General features: G+C 38.2%; 1 long non-coding RNA gene across 1 annotated transcript in view; it reads right to left on the reverse strand.

Moving 5' to 3' along the window:
• LOC130683387 (uncharacterized) overlaps positions 1-17,057 on the reverse strand; it is a 29,157-nt gene extending 12,100 nt beyond the window's left edge. The window contains exon 1 of the long non-coding RNA XR_008997078.1: positions 16,933-17,057. This is a non-coding gene — a long non-coding RNA (uncharacterized LOC130683387). The remainder of the gene's footprint in view (positions 1-16,932) is intronic.
• Between the last annotated feature and the right edge of the window lie 223 nt (positions 17,058-17,280).

A 17,280-nucleotide genomic window follows, 5' to 3' on the forward strand; every position in this document is an offset into this window, starting at 1 on the left:
ATTTGTGAAAACTTATCTATGATATGGTGGATATTGTCCAACTGAACTTGAACAGTCTGAGAGAAATCAGACAAATTAAAACAACCCATTCCTGGGGACTGTTCACATGCCATATGTTCTTTTAACAGTAAATAGTCTGTAGTTGTAAGACTTTGAAGCGCTACAATTTGCACTTCTCCAAATTCTTGGTTGAGTTCCAACAGTATAGATCCAGTCAAATTTGTTGTTTTACTGTATGCACAGGCCAGCTTAGATATCTCCTTCCTCATTCCCATGGCAAGTCCAGGAACTGGTGGGATGAGTGCATCTACAGCTGTAGCAGTGCGTGGATCTTTGTTGGGGTTTTTTGATGATCATCTTCTGGCATGAGTCTTCCAGAGAGTGCAGATGTTGGAAGTTCTTTTTCATATCGTATCTTAGTTCATTTTCGGGGTAGCCCAATTAGGCTTTGATCCTCTGTATAAACACAAACAGACCCTTTGCCTACACTTTTATATGCCCTTTATACCCTTGTGTAGAACTCGTTGGAGGTTACCACACAGGAACTGCCCTTTTTTTTTTTTTTTTTGCTTTGTTTTTGGTATCACTAATCTACACTTACATGACGAATATTATGTTTACTAGGCTCTCCCCCATACCAGGTCTCCCCTATAAACCCCTTTACAGTCACTGTCCATCAGCATAGCAAAATGTTGTAGAATCACTACTTGCCTTCTCTGTGTTGTACAGCCCTCCCTTTTCTCCTACCCCCCCATGTATGTTAATCTTAATACCCCCCTACTTCTCCCCCCCTTATCCCTCCCTACCCACCCATCCTCCCCAGTCCCTTTCCCTTTGGTACCTGTTAGTCCATTCTTGAGTTCTGTGATTCTGCTGCTGTTTTGTTCCTTCAGTTTTTCCTTTGTTCTTATATTCCACAGATAAGTGAAATCATTTGGTATTTCTCTTTCTCCGCTTGGCTTGTTTCACTGAGCATAATACCCTCCAGCTCCATCCATGTTGCTGCAAATGATTGGATTTGCCCTTTTCTTATGGCTGAGTAGTATTCCATTGTGTATATGTACCACATCTTCTTTATCCATTCATCTATTGATGGACATTTAGGTTGCTTCCAATTCTTGGCTATTGTAAATAGTGCTGCAATAAACATAGGGGTGCATCTGTCTTTCTCAAACTTGATTGCTGCGTTCTTAGGGTAAATTCCTAGGAGTGCAATTCCTGGGTCAAATGGTAAGTCTGTTTTGAGCATTTTGATATACCTCCATACTGCTTTCCACAATGGTTGAACTAGTTTACATTCCCACCAGCAGTGTAGGAGGGTTCCCCTTTCTCCACAGCCTCGCCAACATTTGTTGTTGTTTGTGTTTTGGATGGCAGCCATCCTTACTGGTGTGAGGTGATACCTCATTGTAGTTTTAATTTACATTTCTCTGATAATTAGTGATGTGGAGCATCTTTTCATGTGTCTGTTGGCCATCTGTATTTCTTTTTTGGAGAACTGTCTGTTCAGTTCCTCTGCCCATTTTTTAATTGGGTTATTTGTTTTTTGTTTGTTGAGGCGTGTGAGCTCTTTATATATTCTGGACGTCAAGCCTTTATCGGATGTGTCATTTTCAAATATATTCTCCCATACTGTAGGGATCCTTCTTGTTCTATTGATGGTGTCTTTTGCTGTACAGAAGCTTTTCAGCTTAATATAATCCAACTTGTTCATTTTTGCTGTTGTTTTCCTTGCCCGGGGAGATATGTTCAAGAAGAGGTCACTCATGTTTATGTCTAAGAGGTTTTCGCCTATGTTTTCTTCCAAGAGTTTAATGGTTTCATGGCTTACATTCAGGTCTTTGATCCATTTTGAGTTTTCTTTTGTATATGGGGTTAGACAATGGTCCAGTTTCATTCTCCTACATGTAGCTGTCCAGTTTTGCCAGCACCATCTGTTGAAGAGACTCTCATTTCGCCATTGTATGTCCATGGCTCCTTTATCAAATATTAATTGACCATATATGTATGGGTGAATGTCTGGATTCTCTAGTCTGTTCCATTGGTCTGTGGCTCTGCTCTTGTGCCAGTACCAAATTGTCTTGATTACTATGGCTTTATAGTAGAGCTTGAAGTTGGGGAGTGAGATCCCCCCTACTTTATTCTTCTTTCTCAGGATTGCTTTGGCTATTCGGGGTCTTTGGTGTTTCCATATGAATTTTTGAATTATTTGTTCCAGTTCATTGAAGAATGTTGCTGGTAGTTTCATAGGGATTGCATCAAATCTGTATATTACTTTGGGCAGGATGGCCATTTTAACGATATTAATTCTTCCTAGCCACGAGCATGGGATGAGTTTCCATCTGTTAGTGTCCCCTTTAATTTCTCTTAAGAGTGACTTGTAGTTTTCAGAGTATAAGTCTTTCACTTCTTTGGTTAGGTTTATTCCTAGGTATTTTATTTTTTTTGATGCAATTGTGAATGGAGTTGTTTTCCTGATTTCTCTTTCTGTTGGTTCATTGTTAGTATATAGGAAAGCCACAGATTTCTGGGTGTTGATTTTGTATCCTGCAACTTTGCTGTATTCTGATATCAGTTCTAGTAGTTTTGGGGTGGAGTCTTTAGGGTTTTTTATGTACAGTATCATGTCATCTGCAAATAGTGACAGTTTAACTTCTTCTTTACCAATCTGGATTCCTTGTATTTCTTTATTTTGTCTGATTGCCGTGGCTAGGACCTCCAGTACTATGTTAAATAACAGTGGAGAGAGTGGGCATCCCTGTCTAGTTCCCGATCTCAGAGGAAATGCTTTCAGCTTCTCGCTGTTCAATATAATGTTGGCTGTGGGTTTATCATAGATGGCCTTTATTATGTTGAGGTACTTCCCCTCTATTCCCATTTTGCTGAGAGTTTTTAACATGAATGGATGTTGAACTTTGTCAAATGCTTTTTCAGCATCTATGGAGATGATGATGTGGTTTTTGTCTTTCTTTTTGTTGATGTGGTGGATGATGTTGATGGACTTTCGAATGTTGTACCATCCTTTATCGCAGCACTTTTTACAGTAGCCAAGATAGGAAGCAACCTAAGTGTCCATCAGTAGATGAATGGATAAAGAAGATGTGGTACATGTACACAGTGGAATACTATTCAGCCATAAGAAACAAATTCTACCATTTGCAACAACATGGATGGAACTGGAGGACATTATGCTCAGTGAAATAAGTCAGGCGGAGAAAGACAAATGCCAAACGATTTCCCTCATTTGTGGAATATAACAATGAAGCAAAACTGAAGGAACAAAATAGCAGCAGACTCAGAGACTCCAAGAATGAACTAGTGGTTACCAAAGGGGAGGGGTGTGGGAGGGTGGGTGGGGAGGCAGGGAGAAGGGAATTGAGGGGTATTATGTTTAGTACACATGGTGTGGGGGATCACGGGGAGAATAGTGTATCACAGAGAAGGCACATAGTGGATCTGTTGCATCTTGCTGCACTGATGGACAGTGACTGCATTGGGGTATGGGTGGGGACTTGATAATATGGGTAAATGTAGTAACAATATTTAATGTGAAACCTTCATAAGAGTGTATATCAATCATACCTCAATAAAAAATTTAAAAAATTACAAAAACAAAAAACAGAGAAGACATAGAAATAAGCCAATAAACACATGAAATGATGCACATCATCAATAGACATTAGGAAAAAGCAAATTAAAACCACAGTACGATATCCTTTCATACCCACTGGGATGGCTATAATAAAAAAGATGAACAATAACAAATGTTGGCAGGATGTGGAGAAGTTTGGAACCTCATATATTGCTGACAGGAATATAAAATGATACAGACACATTGGGAAACAATTGTTCAGTATCTCAATAAGTTAAACAGAATTATCATATGACCCAGCAGCTCCACACCTAGTTATAAACCCAAGATAAATGGAAACCTATGTCCACACAAAAATCTATACCTAAATTTTCATAGCAGCATTATTCATATTAGCCAAAAAGTGGGAACAACCCAATTGTCCACTGACTGAATAATGAATAAATAAAATGCGGTGTATCCTTAAAGTGGAATATTATTTGGTAATAAGAAGGAATGAAATACTGATACACACATACTATAATATGGATGAAAGTTGAAAACATTATGCTAAGTGAAAGAAGTGAGACACAAAAAGCTATGTATTAATATAGCTGTAAGAAGTAAATTCATACAGACAGAAAGCAAATCAGTAATTGCTAGCTGCTGAAGGCAGGTGGGAATGGAGAATGACTGCTAATGGGTTGAAGGTTCCTTTTTGGGGTGATGAAAATATTCTGAAATTAGACAGTGGTTCATCTATTTAATTACCTAACTGTCAAAGTTACAAAACTTTATGAATATGCTAAAACCCCACTAAACCATACATTTTAAAAGAGTAGACTTTATGGTATGTGAATTATTTCTCAGTAAAAAGACAAATAAAACATGAAGGCAAAACAACTTTTCTAAACTGTTCTCTGTTTGCTTCCTGCTAACCTACAGGATAGTAGTTATCAAAACTGGATTATAATTAATGATACACTTGTCTGTATCTTCAACCAGTCTTTTAAGATCTCTGAAGGTAGAATTTATCAGACTTTCTTTGCCCAGTGTCCAGCATAATACCTAGCAGAAAGTAGGCATAAATAAGTATTTCAGGAAAAAAATACAACATAAGGCATTTAAGAAACTAAAAGGAGTCTGTTGTGGCTGCGGCAGGTGGAAAGAGGTATGATTTGAGACCCTACAGGTCAGCAGCATCCAAATAATGAAGAGGCATCTGAACTTTGTCCTGGAGGCACTGGGGAACCACTCAAGAGTTGTTTTTTTTTCCCCAGTTTCCCACTTCTATATTGAAATAGTTTCTTAAAGCATAGCTTACTGACCATCTTCATAAAAATCCATAGCCTCCTGGTGAGCATGCAGTCCTTGAGCTCAGCCCCACACCTACTGAATGTGCATTCTTCACAAACTTCAAGGTAATTCTTAAGTAAACAGAGGATCTTGTTTTAAGGGCTGGAGTTAGATGGAAACTGCTTGTATGCAGATTTAGAAGAGTGTTTTTCAAGCTCTTTCACATATCTTCAGAAATTTCTTAGTCTGCATGTGTTCCATCCCATAGGTTCAATCACAAACCATAGGGCCTCTTAGTCCATTCTTGAGCTCTGTGATTCTGCTGCTGTTTTGTTCCTTCAGTTTTTCCTTTTTTCTTATATTCCACAGATAAGTGAAATCATTTGGTATTTCTCTTTCTCCGCTTGGCTTGTTTCACTGAGGATAATACCCTCCAGCTCCATCCATGTTGCTGCAAATGGTTGGATTTGCCCTTTTCTTATGATTGAGTAGTATTCCATTGTGTATATGTACCACATATTCTTCATCCATTCATCTATCGATGGACATTTAGGTTGCTTCCAATTCGTGGCTATTGTAAATAGTGCTGCGATAAACACAGGGGTGCACTGATCTTTCTCATACTTGATTGCTGCTTTCTTAGGGTAAATTCCTAGGAGTGCAATTCCTGGGTCAAATGGTAGGTGTGTTTTGAGCATTTTGATGTACCTCCATACTGCTTTCCACAATGGTTGAACTAACTTACATTCCCACCAGCAGTGTAGGAGGGTTCCCCTTTCTCCACAGCCTTGCCAACATTTGTTGTTGTTTGTCTTTTGGATGGCAGCCATCCTTACTGGTGTGAGGTGATACCTCATTGTAGTTTTAATTTGCATTTCTCTGATAATTAGTGATGTGGAGCATCTTTTCATGTGTCTGTTGGCCATCTGTATTTCTTTTTTGGAGAACTGTCTGTTCAGTTCCTCTGCCCATTTTTTAAATGGGTTATTTGTTTTTTGTTTGTTGAGGCGTGTGAGCTCTTTATATATTCTGGATGTCAAGCCTTTATCAGATGTGTCATTTTCAAATATATTCCCCCATACTGTAGGGTTCCTTTTTGTTCTATTAATGGTGCCTTTTGCTGTACAGAAGCTTTTCAGCTTAATAGAGTCCCACTTATTCATTTTTGCTGTTGTTTTCCTTGCCCGGGGAGATATGTTCAAGAAGAGGTCACTCATGCTTATGTCTAAGAGGTTTTCGCCTATGTTTTCTTCCAAGAGTTTAATGGTTTCATGACTTACATTCAGGTCTTTGATCCATTTTGAGTTTACTTTTGTATATGGGGTTAGACAATGGTCCAGTTTCATTCTCCTACACGTAGCTGTCCAGTTTTGCCAGCACCATCTGTTGAAGAGACTGTCATTTCGCCATTGTATGTCCATGGCTCCTTTATCAAATATTAATTGACCATATATGTATGGGTGAATGTCTGGATTCTCTAGTCTGTTCCATTGGTCTGTGGCTCTGCTCTTGTGCCAGTACCAAATTGTCTTGATTACTATGGCTTTATAGTAGAGCTTGAAGTTGGGGAGTGAGATCCCCCCTACTTTATTCTTCTTTCTCAGGATTGCTTTGGCTATTCGGGGTCTTTGGTGTTTCCATATGAATTTTTGAATTATTTGTTCCAGTTCATTGAAGAATGTTGCTGGTAGTTTCATAGGGATTGCATCAAATCTGTATATTGCTTTGGGCAGGATGGCCATTTTGATGATATTAATTCTTCCTAGCCACGAGCATGGGATGAGTTTCCATCTGTTAGTGTCCCCTTTAATTTCTCTTAAGAGTGACTTGTAGTTTTCAGAGTATAAGTATTTCACTTCCTTGGTAAGGTTTATTCCTACGTATTTTATTTTTTTTGATGCAATTGTGAATGGAGTTGTTTTCCTGATTTCTCTTTCTGTTGGTTCATTGTTAGTGTATAGGAAAGCCACAGATTTCTGGGTGTTGATTTTGTATCCTGCAACTTTGCTGTATTCCGATATCAGTTCTAGTAGTTTTGGGGTGGAGTCTTTAGGGTTTTTTATGTACAGTATCATGTCATCTGCAAACAGTGACAGTTTAACTTCTACTTTACCAATCTGGATTCCTTGTATTTCTTTTGTTTTGTCTGATTGCCGTGGCTAGGACCTCCAGTACTATGTTAAATAACAGTGGAGAGAGTGGGCATCCCTGTCTAGTTCCCAATCTCAGAGAAAATGCTTTCAGATTCTCGCTGTTCAATATAATGTTGGCTGTGGGTTTATCATAGATGGCCTTTATCATGTTGAGGTACTTGCCCTCTATTCCCATTTTGTTGAGAGTTTTTATCATGAATGGATGTTGAACTTTGTCAAATGCTTTTTCAGCATCTATGGAGATGATCATGTGGTTTTTGTCTTTCTTTTTGTTGATGTGGTGGATGATGTTGATGGACTTTCGAATGTTGTACCATCCTTGCATCCCTGGGATGAATCCCACTTGGTCATGATGTATGATCCTTTTGATGTATTTTTGAATTTGGTTTGCTAATATTTTGTTGAGTATTTTTGCATCTATGTTCATCAGGGATATTGGTCTGTAGTTTTCTTTTTTGGTGGGGTCTTTGCCTGGTTTTGGTATTAGGGTGATGTTAGCTTCATAGAATGAGTTTGGGAGTATCCCCTCCTCCTCTGGTTTTTGGAAAACTCTAAGGAGAATGGGTATTATGTCTTCCCTGTACCTCTGATAAAATTCCGAGGTAAATCCATCTGGCCCGGGGGTTTTGTTCTTTGGTAGTTTTTTGATTACCGCTTCAATTTTGTTGCTGGTAATTGGTCTGTTTAGATTTTCTGTTTCTTTATGGGTCAATCGTGGAAGGTTGTATTTTTCTAGGAAGTTGTCCATTTCTCCTAGGTTTCCCAGCTTGTTAGCATAGAGGTTTTCATAGTATTCTCTAATAATTCTTTGTATTTCTGTGGGGTCCGTCGTGATTTTTCCTTTATCGTTTCTGATACTGTTGATTTGTGTTGACTCTCTTTTCTTCTTAATAAGTCTGGCTAGAGGCTTATCTATTTTGTTTATTTTCTTGAAGAACCAGCTCTTGGTTTCATTCATTTTTGCTATTGTTTTATTCTTCTCGATTTTATTTATTTCTTCTCTGATCTTTATTATGTCCCTCCTTCTGCTGACCATAGGCCTCATTTGTTCTTCTTTTTCCAATTTCGATAATTGTGACATGAGACCATTCATTTGGGATTGTTGTTCCTTTTTAAAATATGCTTGGATTGCTATATACTTTCCTCTTAAGACTGCTTTTGCTGCGTCCCACAGAAGTTGGGCCTTAGTGTTGTTGTTGTTGTTTGTTTCCATATATTGCTGGATCTCCATTTTGATTTGGTCATTGATCCATTGATTATTTAGGAGTGTGTTGTTAAGCCTCCATGTGTTTGTGAGCCTCTTTGCTTTCTTTGTACAGTTTATTTCTAGTTTTATGCCTTTGTGGTCTGAAAAGTTGGTTGGTAGGATTTCAATATTTTGGATTTTGCTGAGGCTCTTTTTGTGGCCTAGTATGTGGTCTATTCTGGAGAATGTTCCATGTGCACTTGAGAAGAATGTATATCCTGTTGCTTTTGGATATAGAGTTCTATAGATGTCTATTAGGTCCATCTGCTCTGCTGTGTTGTTCAGTGCTTCGTGTCCTTACTTATTTTCTGCCCGATGGATCTATCCTTTGCGGTGAGTGGTGTGTTGAAGTCTCCTAGAATGAATGCATTGCAGTCTATTTCCCCCTTTAGTTCTGTTAGTATTTGTTTCACATATGCTGGTGCTCCTGTGTTGGGTGCATATATATTTAGAATGGTTATATCCTCTTGTTGGACTGAGCCCTTTATCATTATGTAGTGTCCTTCTTTATCTCTTGTTACTTTCTTTGTTTTGAAGTCTATTTTGTCTGATATTAGTACTGCAACCCCTGCTTTCTTCTCGCTGTTGTTTGCTTGAAATATGTTTTTCCATCCCTTGACTTTTAGTCTGTACATGTCTTTGGGTTTGAGGTGAGTTTCTTGTAAGCAGCATATAGATGGGTCTTGCTTTTTTATCCATTCTATTACTCTAGGTCTTTTGATTGGTGCATTCAGCCCATTAACATTTAGGGTGACTATTGAAAGATATGTACTTATTGCCATTGCAGGCTTTAAATTTGTGGTTACCAAAGGTTCAAGGTTAGCCTCTTTAGTATCTTACTGCCTAACTTAGCTCTCTTATTGAGCTGTTATATACACTGTCTGGAGATTCTTTTCTTCTCTCCCTTCTTATTCCTCCTCCTCGATTCTTCATATGTTGGGTGTTTTGTGCTGTGCTCTTTCTAGGAGTGGTTGCATCTAGAGCAGTCCCTGTAAGATGTTCTGTAGAGGTGGTTTGTGGGAAGCAAATTCCCTCAGCTTTTGTTTGTGTGGGAATTGTTTAATCCCACCATCATATTTGAATGATAGTCGTGCTGGATACAGTATCCTTGGTTCAAGGCCCTTCTGTTTCATTGTATTAAATATATCATGCCATTCTCTTCTGGCCTGTAGGGTTTCTGTCGAGAAGTCTGATGTTAGCCTGATGGGTTTTCCTTTATAGGTGACCTTTTTCTCTCTAGCTGCCTTTAAAACTCTTTCTTTGTCCTTGATCTTTGCCATTTTAATTATTATGTGTCTTGGTGTTGTCCTCCTTGGATCCTTTCTGTTGAGGGTTCTGTGTATTTCCGTGGTGTGTTCGATTATTTCCTCCCCCATTTTGGGGAAGTTTTCAGCAATTATTTCTTCTAAGATACTTTCCATCTCTTTTCCTCTCTCTTCTTCTTCTGGAACCCCTATAATACAGATATTGTTCCTTTTGGATTGGTCACACAGTTCTCTTAACATTGTTTCATTCCTGGAGATCCTTTTATCTCCCTCTATGTCAGCTTCTCTGCGTTCCTGTTCTCTGGTTTCAATTCCATCAATGGCCTCTTGCATCTTATCCATTCTGCTTATAAACCCTTCCAGAGTTTGTTTCATTTCTGCAATCGCCTTTCTGGCATCTGTGATCTCCCTCCGGACTTCATCCCATTTCTCTTGCGTATTTCTCTGCATCTCTGTCAGCATGTTTATGATTCTTATTTTGAATTCTTTGTCAGGAAGACTGGTTAGGTCTGTCTCCTTCTCTGGTGTTGTCTCTGTGATCTTTATCTGCCTGTAGCTTTGCCTTTTCATGGTGATAGGAATAGTTTGCAGAGCTGGGACGAGTGACGGCTGGAAGAACTTCCCTTCTTGTTAGTTTGTGGCCCTCCTCTCCTGGGAGAACAGCGACCTCTAGTGGCTTTTGCTGGGCAGCTGCGCGCTGACAGGTTTTCTGCTTCCTGCCAGGCTGCTATGGAGTTAATCTCTGCTGTTGCTGTGGGCGTGGCCTGGCTCGGGCCTCTGCTCCAAAGTGGTGGAGTGGCGTTGGAGGGGGAGCAGCCTGGAGGCCCCTTCGTGAGGCGCTGGGTTCTCTCAGGTGCGGATGTGGTCTGGATATTGTCCTGTGTCCTCTGGTCTTTAGTCTAGGAAGCGTTGTCTTTGTTATGTTTTCATAGATATATGTGGTTTTGGGAGGAGATTTCCGCTGCTCTACTCACGCCACCATCTCCCGCCCCTCCCTACCAGGAAGTGCCAAGAGTTTTTAAGCTGGGAAGTAAAATGGTAACATTTGCATCTAGAAATTGAATCCCTCTGCTGTCAGAAAGAAAGATGGCAGCAGAATGGAGATAATAAGTTAAGAGACCACTGAATGAAAGTAGACTTCCAGTCAAATGGCAAAATAAGCCAAGGTATCAAAACCCTTCCTCTACTCCCACCCTACAAGCCGGCTGAATGAAAAAGAAAAATGGGGTTTTAATTCACACTGAAACTAAAGGGTGATACTATTCCAATGTCACAAACTGCAGACGGGTACAAATTAGCAGGTGCCAAGAGCCAATTCATGTAATGATGACATGAAGATGGGATATGTGTGATAGTAGGAGGTATGGGCTCTGCCATGACTCATTCATATTCCCTGATTTGGAAGAAGAGCAGGGGATACCAGGCATGGGAAAGGAGCTTCCCGTCTCCTGGTTCCCAGTTCCCCGTTGTAGGGCATCAGTCTCAGAAGCTGTTGCCTTGGAAGTCCCTAGGTGAGAGGGAGCCCAGCCAGACCAGGCCTACTAGGGCTGGGGGGGTGAACCAGTAAGAACCTAGAGAGAGCCACATCAACCAGTGGGATGGCAGCCAAGCCAAATGGAAAATTAAATTCTGCAAACCAGACCCTAGTTCAGAGGCTTCACCCAGCCTGAGGAAGACACTTCCCCTGCTGGAACAGCGTGCAGCCCCACCTCTGTTCCCCCATCCCTCAGTCCTGGGACATGGGATTAGTTAGGTAAACTTTTACCGACCGTCTCCCACAGTTAAAATCGAAGGAGTAAGATTCTAATAGTATCTAGGTGAGGGGATCCAATACGAATCTAAGAACTTTGCTGGCAAGAATCAAGAATAGGGACATACAATGGGGAAATGAGAGCCTCTTCAACATCTGGTGTTGGCAAAACTGGACAGCTACATGCAAGAGAATGAAACTGGATTATTGTTTAACCCCATACACAAAAGTAAACTTGAAATAGATTAAAGACTTGAATGTAAGTCATGAAACCATAAAACTCTTAGAAGACAACATAGGCAAACATCTCCTGAATATAAGCAGGAGCAACTTCTTCCTGAAGCCATCTCCTCAAGAAAGGGAAACAAAAGCAAAAATGAACTCATGGGACTACATCAAACTGAAAAGTTTTTGTACGGCAAAGGATATCATCAACAAAACAAAAAGGCATCCTACAGTTTGGGAGAATATATTTGTAAATGACATATCTGACAAGGTGTTAACATCCAAAATTATTATAAAGAACTTACACACCTCAACACCCAAAAAGCAAATAACCCGATTAACAAATGGGCAGAGGATATGAAGAGACAGTTCTCCAAAGAAGAAATTCAGATGGCCAACAGGCACATGAATATATGCTCCACATCACTAATCATCAGGGAAATGCAAATTAAAACCATAATGAGATATCACCTCACACCAGTAAGGATGGCCAGCATAGAAAAGACTAGGAACAACAAATGTTGGCGAGGATGCGGAGAAAGGGGAACCCTCCTACACTGCTAGTTCAGCCATTGAGGAAAGCAGTATGGAGGTTCCTCAAAAAAGTAAAAATAGAAATACCATTTGACCCTGGAATCCCACTTCTTGGAATATACCCAAAGAATACAACTTCTCAGATTCAAAAAGTCATATGCACCCCTATGTTCATCACAGCACTTTTTACAATAGCCAAGATAGGGAAGCAACTTAAGTGTTCATCTGTAGATGAATGGATAAAGAAGATGTGGTACATATACACAATGGAATACTATTTAGCCATAAGAAAGAAACAAATCCTACCATTTGCAGCAACATGGATGGAGCTGGAGGACATTATACTCAGTGAAATAAGCTAGGCGGAGAAAGACAAATGCCAAAAGATTTCCCTCATTTGTGGAATATAACAATGAAGCAAAACTGAAGGAACAAAATGGCAGCAGACTCAGAGACTCCAAGAATAAACTAGTGGTTACCAAAGGGGAGGGGTGTGGGAGGGCAGGTGGTGAGGAAGGGAGAAAGGGACTGAGGGGTATTATGTTTAGAACACATGGTGTGGGGGATCACCAGGAGAACAGTGTATCACAGAGAAGGGACATAGCAGATCTCTGGCAACTTGCTGCACTGATGGACAGTGACTGCATTGGGGTATGGGTGGGGACTAGATAATGTGGGTGAATGTAGTAACCACATTGTTTTTTCACATGAAACCTTCATAAGAGTGTATATCAATCATACCTTAGTAAAAAATTTAAAAATTTAAAAAAAGAATCAAGAATGGTTTTGTCCTTTTTGTTCACAGATAAATTTACCATCAACATAGGATTGCATGGAGGAAAAGCATCATTCAAAACATGGGGCAGGAGGATATTTATGAAAATATTTACTATAAGAAAGAAGATTTAGGCAGCTTCTGTGTTCATGATGTATATGAAATTCAAGAAAATATGGAATTGATTAAACAAAGGGTGAACAATGACCCTCTAAGGTAACAGACAAAGAGGGATCTGGATGGAGTGAGTTAAAGAAGGAAATACAACAATAATCAAAAGCGAAAAGAAGTGAATTTAAAACAATTAAAAACACAAAGAGAAGAATCTGCACTACTGAAAGTCAAAATAATCCAGTTGGAAAGATTTTTAAAAGTTCTTATAATGCAAAGGAAAAGGACAAAAATATTAAAATGATGAGAAAGTGATGGATATGAAGAAAATAAAACGGAGACCCAATACATAGAAAATTGGTGTACCTTAAGAAGAGATCATAACAAGTAGAATAGGACCAGCAATTAAATAAAAAATGTAAGAAAACTTTTCTTCAATGAAAAAAGACCTGAATCCAGCAAATAAAGAACTCACATGTTCTATACAAAATAAATGAAGAGACAAGATTAGTTAGATATGTCCAAGGACAGGTTTACGATTTGAATGATAAACAAAGAATTCTACTCATATCCACGATGGAGAAAAGTAACCTAAAAAGAAGCAAAAAATGAGATGGCCTCAGATATTTCTATGGCAATAAGTGACAGACTATAATCAAAAAAGTTTTAGGGGAAAACATTCATCATGAAGACAGGAAAAATATTCAGGTATATAAGAATTTAGAAAGCATGTAACTATGTAGTCATCCTGAAAAATTTATTCAAATTTATGACAACTGGATTTCCATATGCAAAAGAATAAGGCTGGATCCCTAATGTTACATACACATAAAAGTTAACTGAAAATGTATCAATGACCAAAATATCAGCACGAACACCATAAAACTATTAGCAGAAAACATAGGGAGAAATCTTCATGAAACACTTGATTTGGCAATGATTTCTTGGATATCACATCAAAAGCAGAGGCAACAAAAGTAAGTATAGATAAACTGGACTACCTCAAAGTTAAAAACTTGCGCATCAAAGGACATTATCAAGAAAGTGAAAAGATAACCTACAGAATGGGAGAAAATACTTGCAAATCATATATGAGGAATATTATGAAGCCTTAGAAATAAAGGAAATTCTGACAACATGCCGCAACTTAGATGAATCTTGAAGACATTATGCTGAGAATAAGCATCACAAAAGGACAAATATTATATGATTCCACTTACATGAGGTACCTAAAGTAGTAACATGGTTCCCATGCGCTTCAGAGAGAAAGAATGAGGGTTTTAGTGTTTAACGGAGAGGGTTTCAGTTTTGGAAGATTAAGAAGTTCTCAAGATGGATGGTGGTGATGGCTGTACAACAGTGTGAATGTTTTAATGTCATTGAACTATACACTTACAAATGGCTAAAATGGTAAATTTTGTTACATATATTTTATCACAATAAAAAGCCACAATCCATAAAGAAAAGATAGAAACTACATATCATGAAAACATACAAGTCAGAAAACATAAGATTAGAGAAGCCCAAAATATCACTTATGACAATAAATGTCAGTGGTTAAACCGCTTTATGGATGCTTATATGAAATACAATGATTTCAGTTTTCTGCTAATTTTAATAGACATTTTAAGAGGTAATAGTCAAGCAAGAATCCTCAGTTAATGTTAATGTTAAACACTGAGAATAACATAAGGAGTAATATAAAGCATAACCTACTAGAAGTATAAAAAGAAATTGGCAAAAACACAATGGTATTGTTGGTAGGGAGTTTTAACATACCTCTTTCAGTCCTTGGCAGATGAAGTAGGCAAAACTAAAATAGGGAAGTGGACAATCTTATCAAGTGCTCATAAAAAATTTGGAAAAATCATAGCAAAGAGAATCTTAAGTAGTCTAAAAAGAAATTGTATTGGCTACATCTTTGGACAGTGCAAAACAATGGGAAAAATGATTAAATACAAAATAACTTCAATTACTTGGATTTTTAAAAAATAATTAAAAACAACAGAGGCACTCACAAAGACACTTTATTTACATTAAGTAAAAAGAAGCAAATTGAAATATACAAAATAGAAAAAAGAAAGATTTCTGATAATGACTAGAGATATGGAGAGATTACTCTGCTAAAACACATACTAATCAATTTCAAATCTAATTAAAGTGGATAATGTCCTAGAAAAAAACTAGTTAGGAACATTGACTCAAAAAAAATCAGAACATATTAAGCAAAATCACTATAGTAGAAATGATAAAATTAAGAAGGTTACTGGTGACTCTTAAATTTCCAGGGAATATACAGTTCCCATAAATTTTTACCGAGCACCAGAAAAAACACAGAAAATACTTCTAGGCTCCTACATCCAGATCTTACAAATGAAAACATTTGTTATTTTTGCTGCTGGTCTTTTTTTTTTTTTTAAAGTATAATAGACAAAATGTTACTCATAAAGTTGAAGTCTCTCTACTTACTGCCTTTTCCCACTCCCCCCACCCACTTCCCTTCTTATGTCCAAAGAACCTGACCAGGCATGAGCTCTGCATCCTTACAGGCTGTGAGATAAAGGTAGCATTTTTAGTCAGTGGGGACACGATGAACAACTTAGCAAATGGTAGAAAATTAAATACCCAGCTGCTCAGGAAAAAGTAAAGCTAGGTTCCTATATCCTTCCGTATACCAAAATTAATTCCAAGTAAATTAAGGAGTTAAATATAAAAGCAAATCATAAAAGGAAACAGGAAAAAAAAAAGGATATGAACATGTACCTAAACTTGTGTGTATGAGGAACATAAGCTGAAGGGACTGAAAACTTTAAGTGAAAATTCAAAACTTCAAAAATTAGTAGATATAATTTCACAATACAGAATAAGCAGAGAAACTGAATAGGCAGGCCACAAAAGAAATAAAAATGGTTAGTGAACACAGAAACAATTACATCTCTAGCTAACAAAAACATTCAAATTGTCCATAACAGCTGTCCCCCTCCTCTATTTGATAATTTGGCAAAACCCAGAAAAGGAGGGCTTAAGAGGCTGTGCGGGGTCTGTCGCTCAAACATTAACGGCAGCAGTGTGAACGGACATGACAATTTTCATCAAAATTTTAAAAATTATGTCCGTTTACCCAGTGAGTCTGCATCTAAAAATGTACCTGAAGGAAACATGAGAGTTAAAGTTACTTTGTATGCCTCCTTTACAACAGGAAAAGTTGGACATAAATGAAATATCTAATGATTGGACTTTGGCTTTTAATAATTGGATTTATTTTTGGTATTAAAATAAGTTATAATACATCCATATGATGGAAGACTTGCAGCCTTAAAAAATTCTACAGTAAAAGAAAACTTAATAAGAGAACAGTGTTTGTGATATATTACAAATGGAAGAAGCAAGTCACAAAATTTTACCCATACTTGGAAAAAAGTTTAGGAACGGTTTTCTCTGGGTGGTGGAATTGCATCTGATTTTTATTTTCCATATTAGCTTTTTTCATTGTTTGACTTTTTATTTACAGTTAAGATACTGCTATTTTTATAATCAGAAAAAGTTTTAATATACAAATAATAAAACAATATTCAGAGTACATGATGTTGAGATTGCTCTGGTAGAGTATGTAAAGTGGAAAGGGCAAAGGGCAAAGGACAGAACCCATATAAACAACTAGATATAAGTGACTCTGGTAACTTTTTTTTGTCCTTAAAACAATGAGATCTGTCTGTCACCTTAAGGTTGATGTACATAATGTTTCCTGTTAATTCACTGAAGGCTCACATGGCGTTCTATGATTTAAACACAGATGGCATTCTGGCCAGATCACATGCTTTCCCGGAGCACAGAAGTAGTCAGAAAGAGTCCTCAAGGATCATTCTCTGTCCCTTGTAACCCAAAGAATGGTGCAGCCAGCGCTTCTGGCTTCCCCCTCCAGGCAGTTCCCTTGTAGAACTCTAGATGGAACACACGCGCGTGCACACACACACACACTCCCCAGTTATCTCTCTCCCACACTTACCCTCCAAGACGGTTCCAAAAGATTAAGAGATCTGTGGTCCAGAGCTAGAGAAAGTGGGTTTTTTATAATCCTTTCACTCCTCCCAGCAGGAGGCTATTGCCTCCTCCCCAACGCAGGATTCCTCAGAAAAGTGGGAGGGGAAAGGGGGAGGTTGCTTACAGGCATTCCTAATTCAAGGACAATAAAGAGGAAAGGTGTGGTCCTGAAAAAGTAATTGTTTCCTCAGTCACATGATTAGTTGGCAAATGAAGTGGATCAGTTGAAAATGTTTTTTTTTTTAAACATTCCATGTCAATTCCATTTTTGGAAAAAAATATTGCACCATGAGAGTTCACTTTTTTAAAAAAC

This window comes from Manis pentadactyla, chromosome 4 (assembly GCF_030020395.1).
Source record: "Manis pentadactyla isolate mManPen7 chromosome 4, mManPen7.hap1, whole genome shotgun sequence".
NCBI classification, from domain to species: domain Eukaryota; kingdom Metazoa; phylum Chordata; class Mammalia; order Pholidota; family Manidae; genus Manis; species Manis pentadactyla.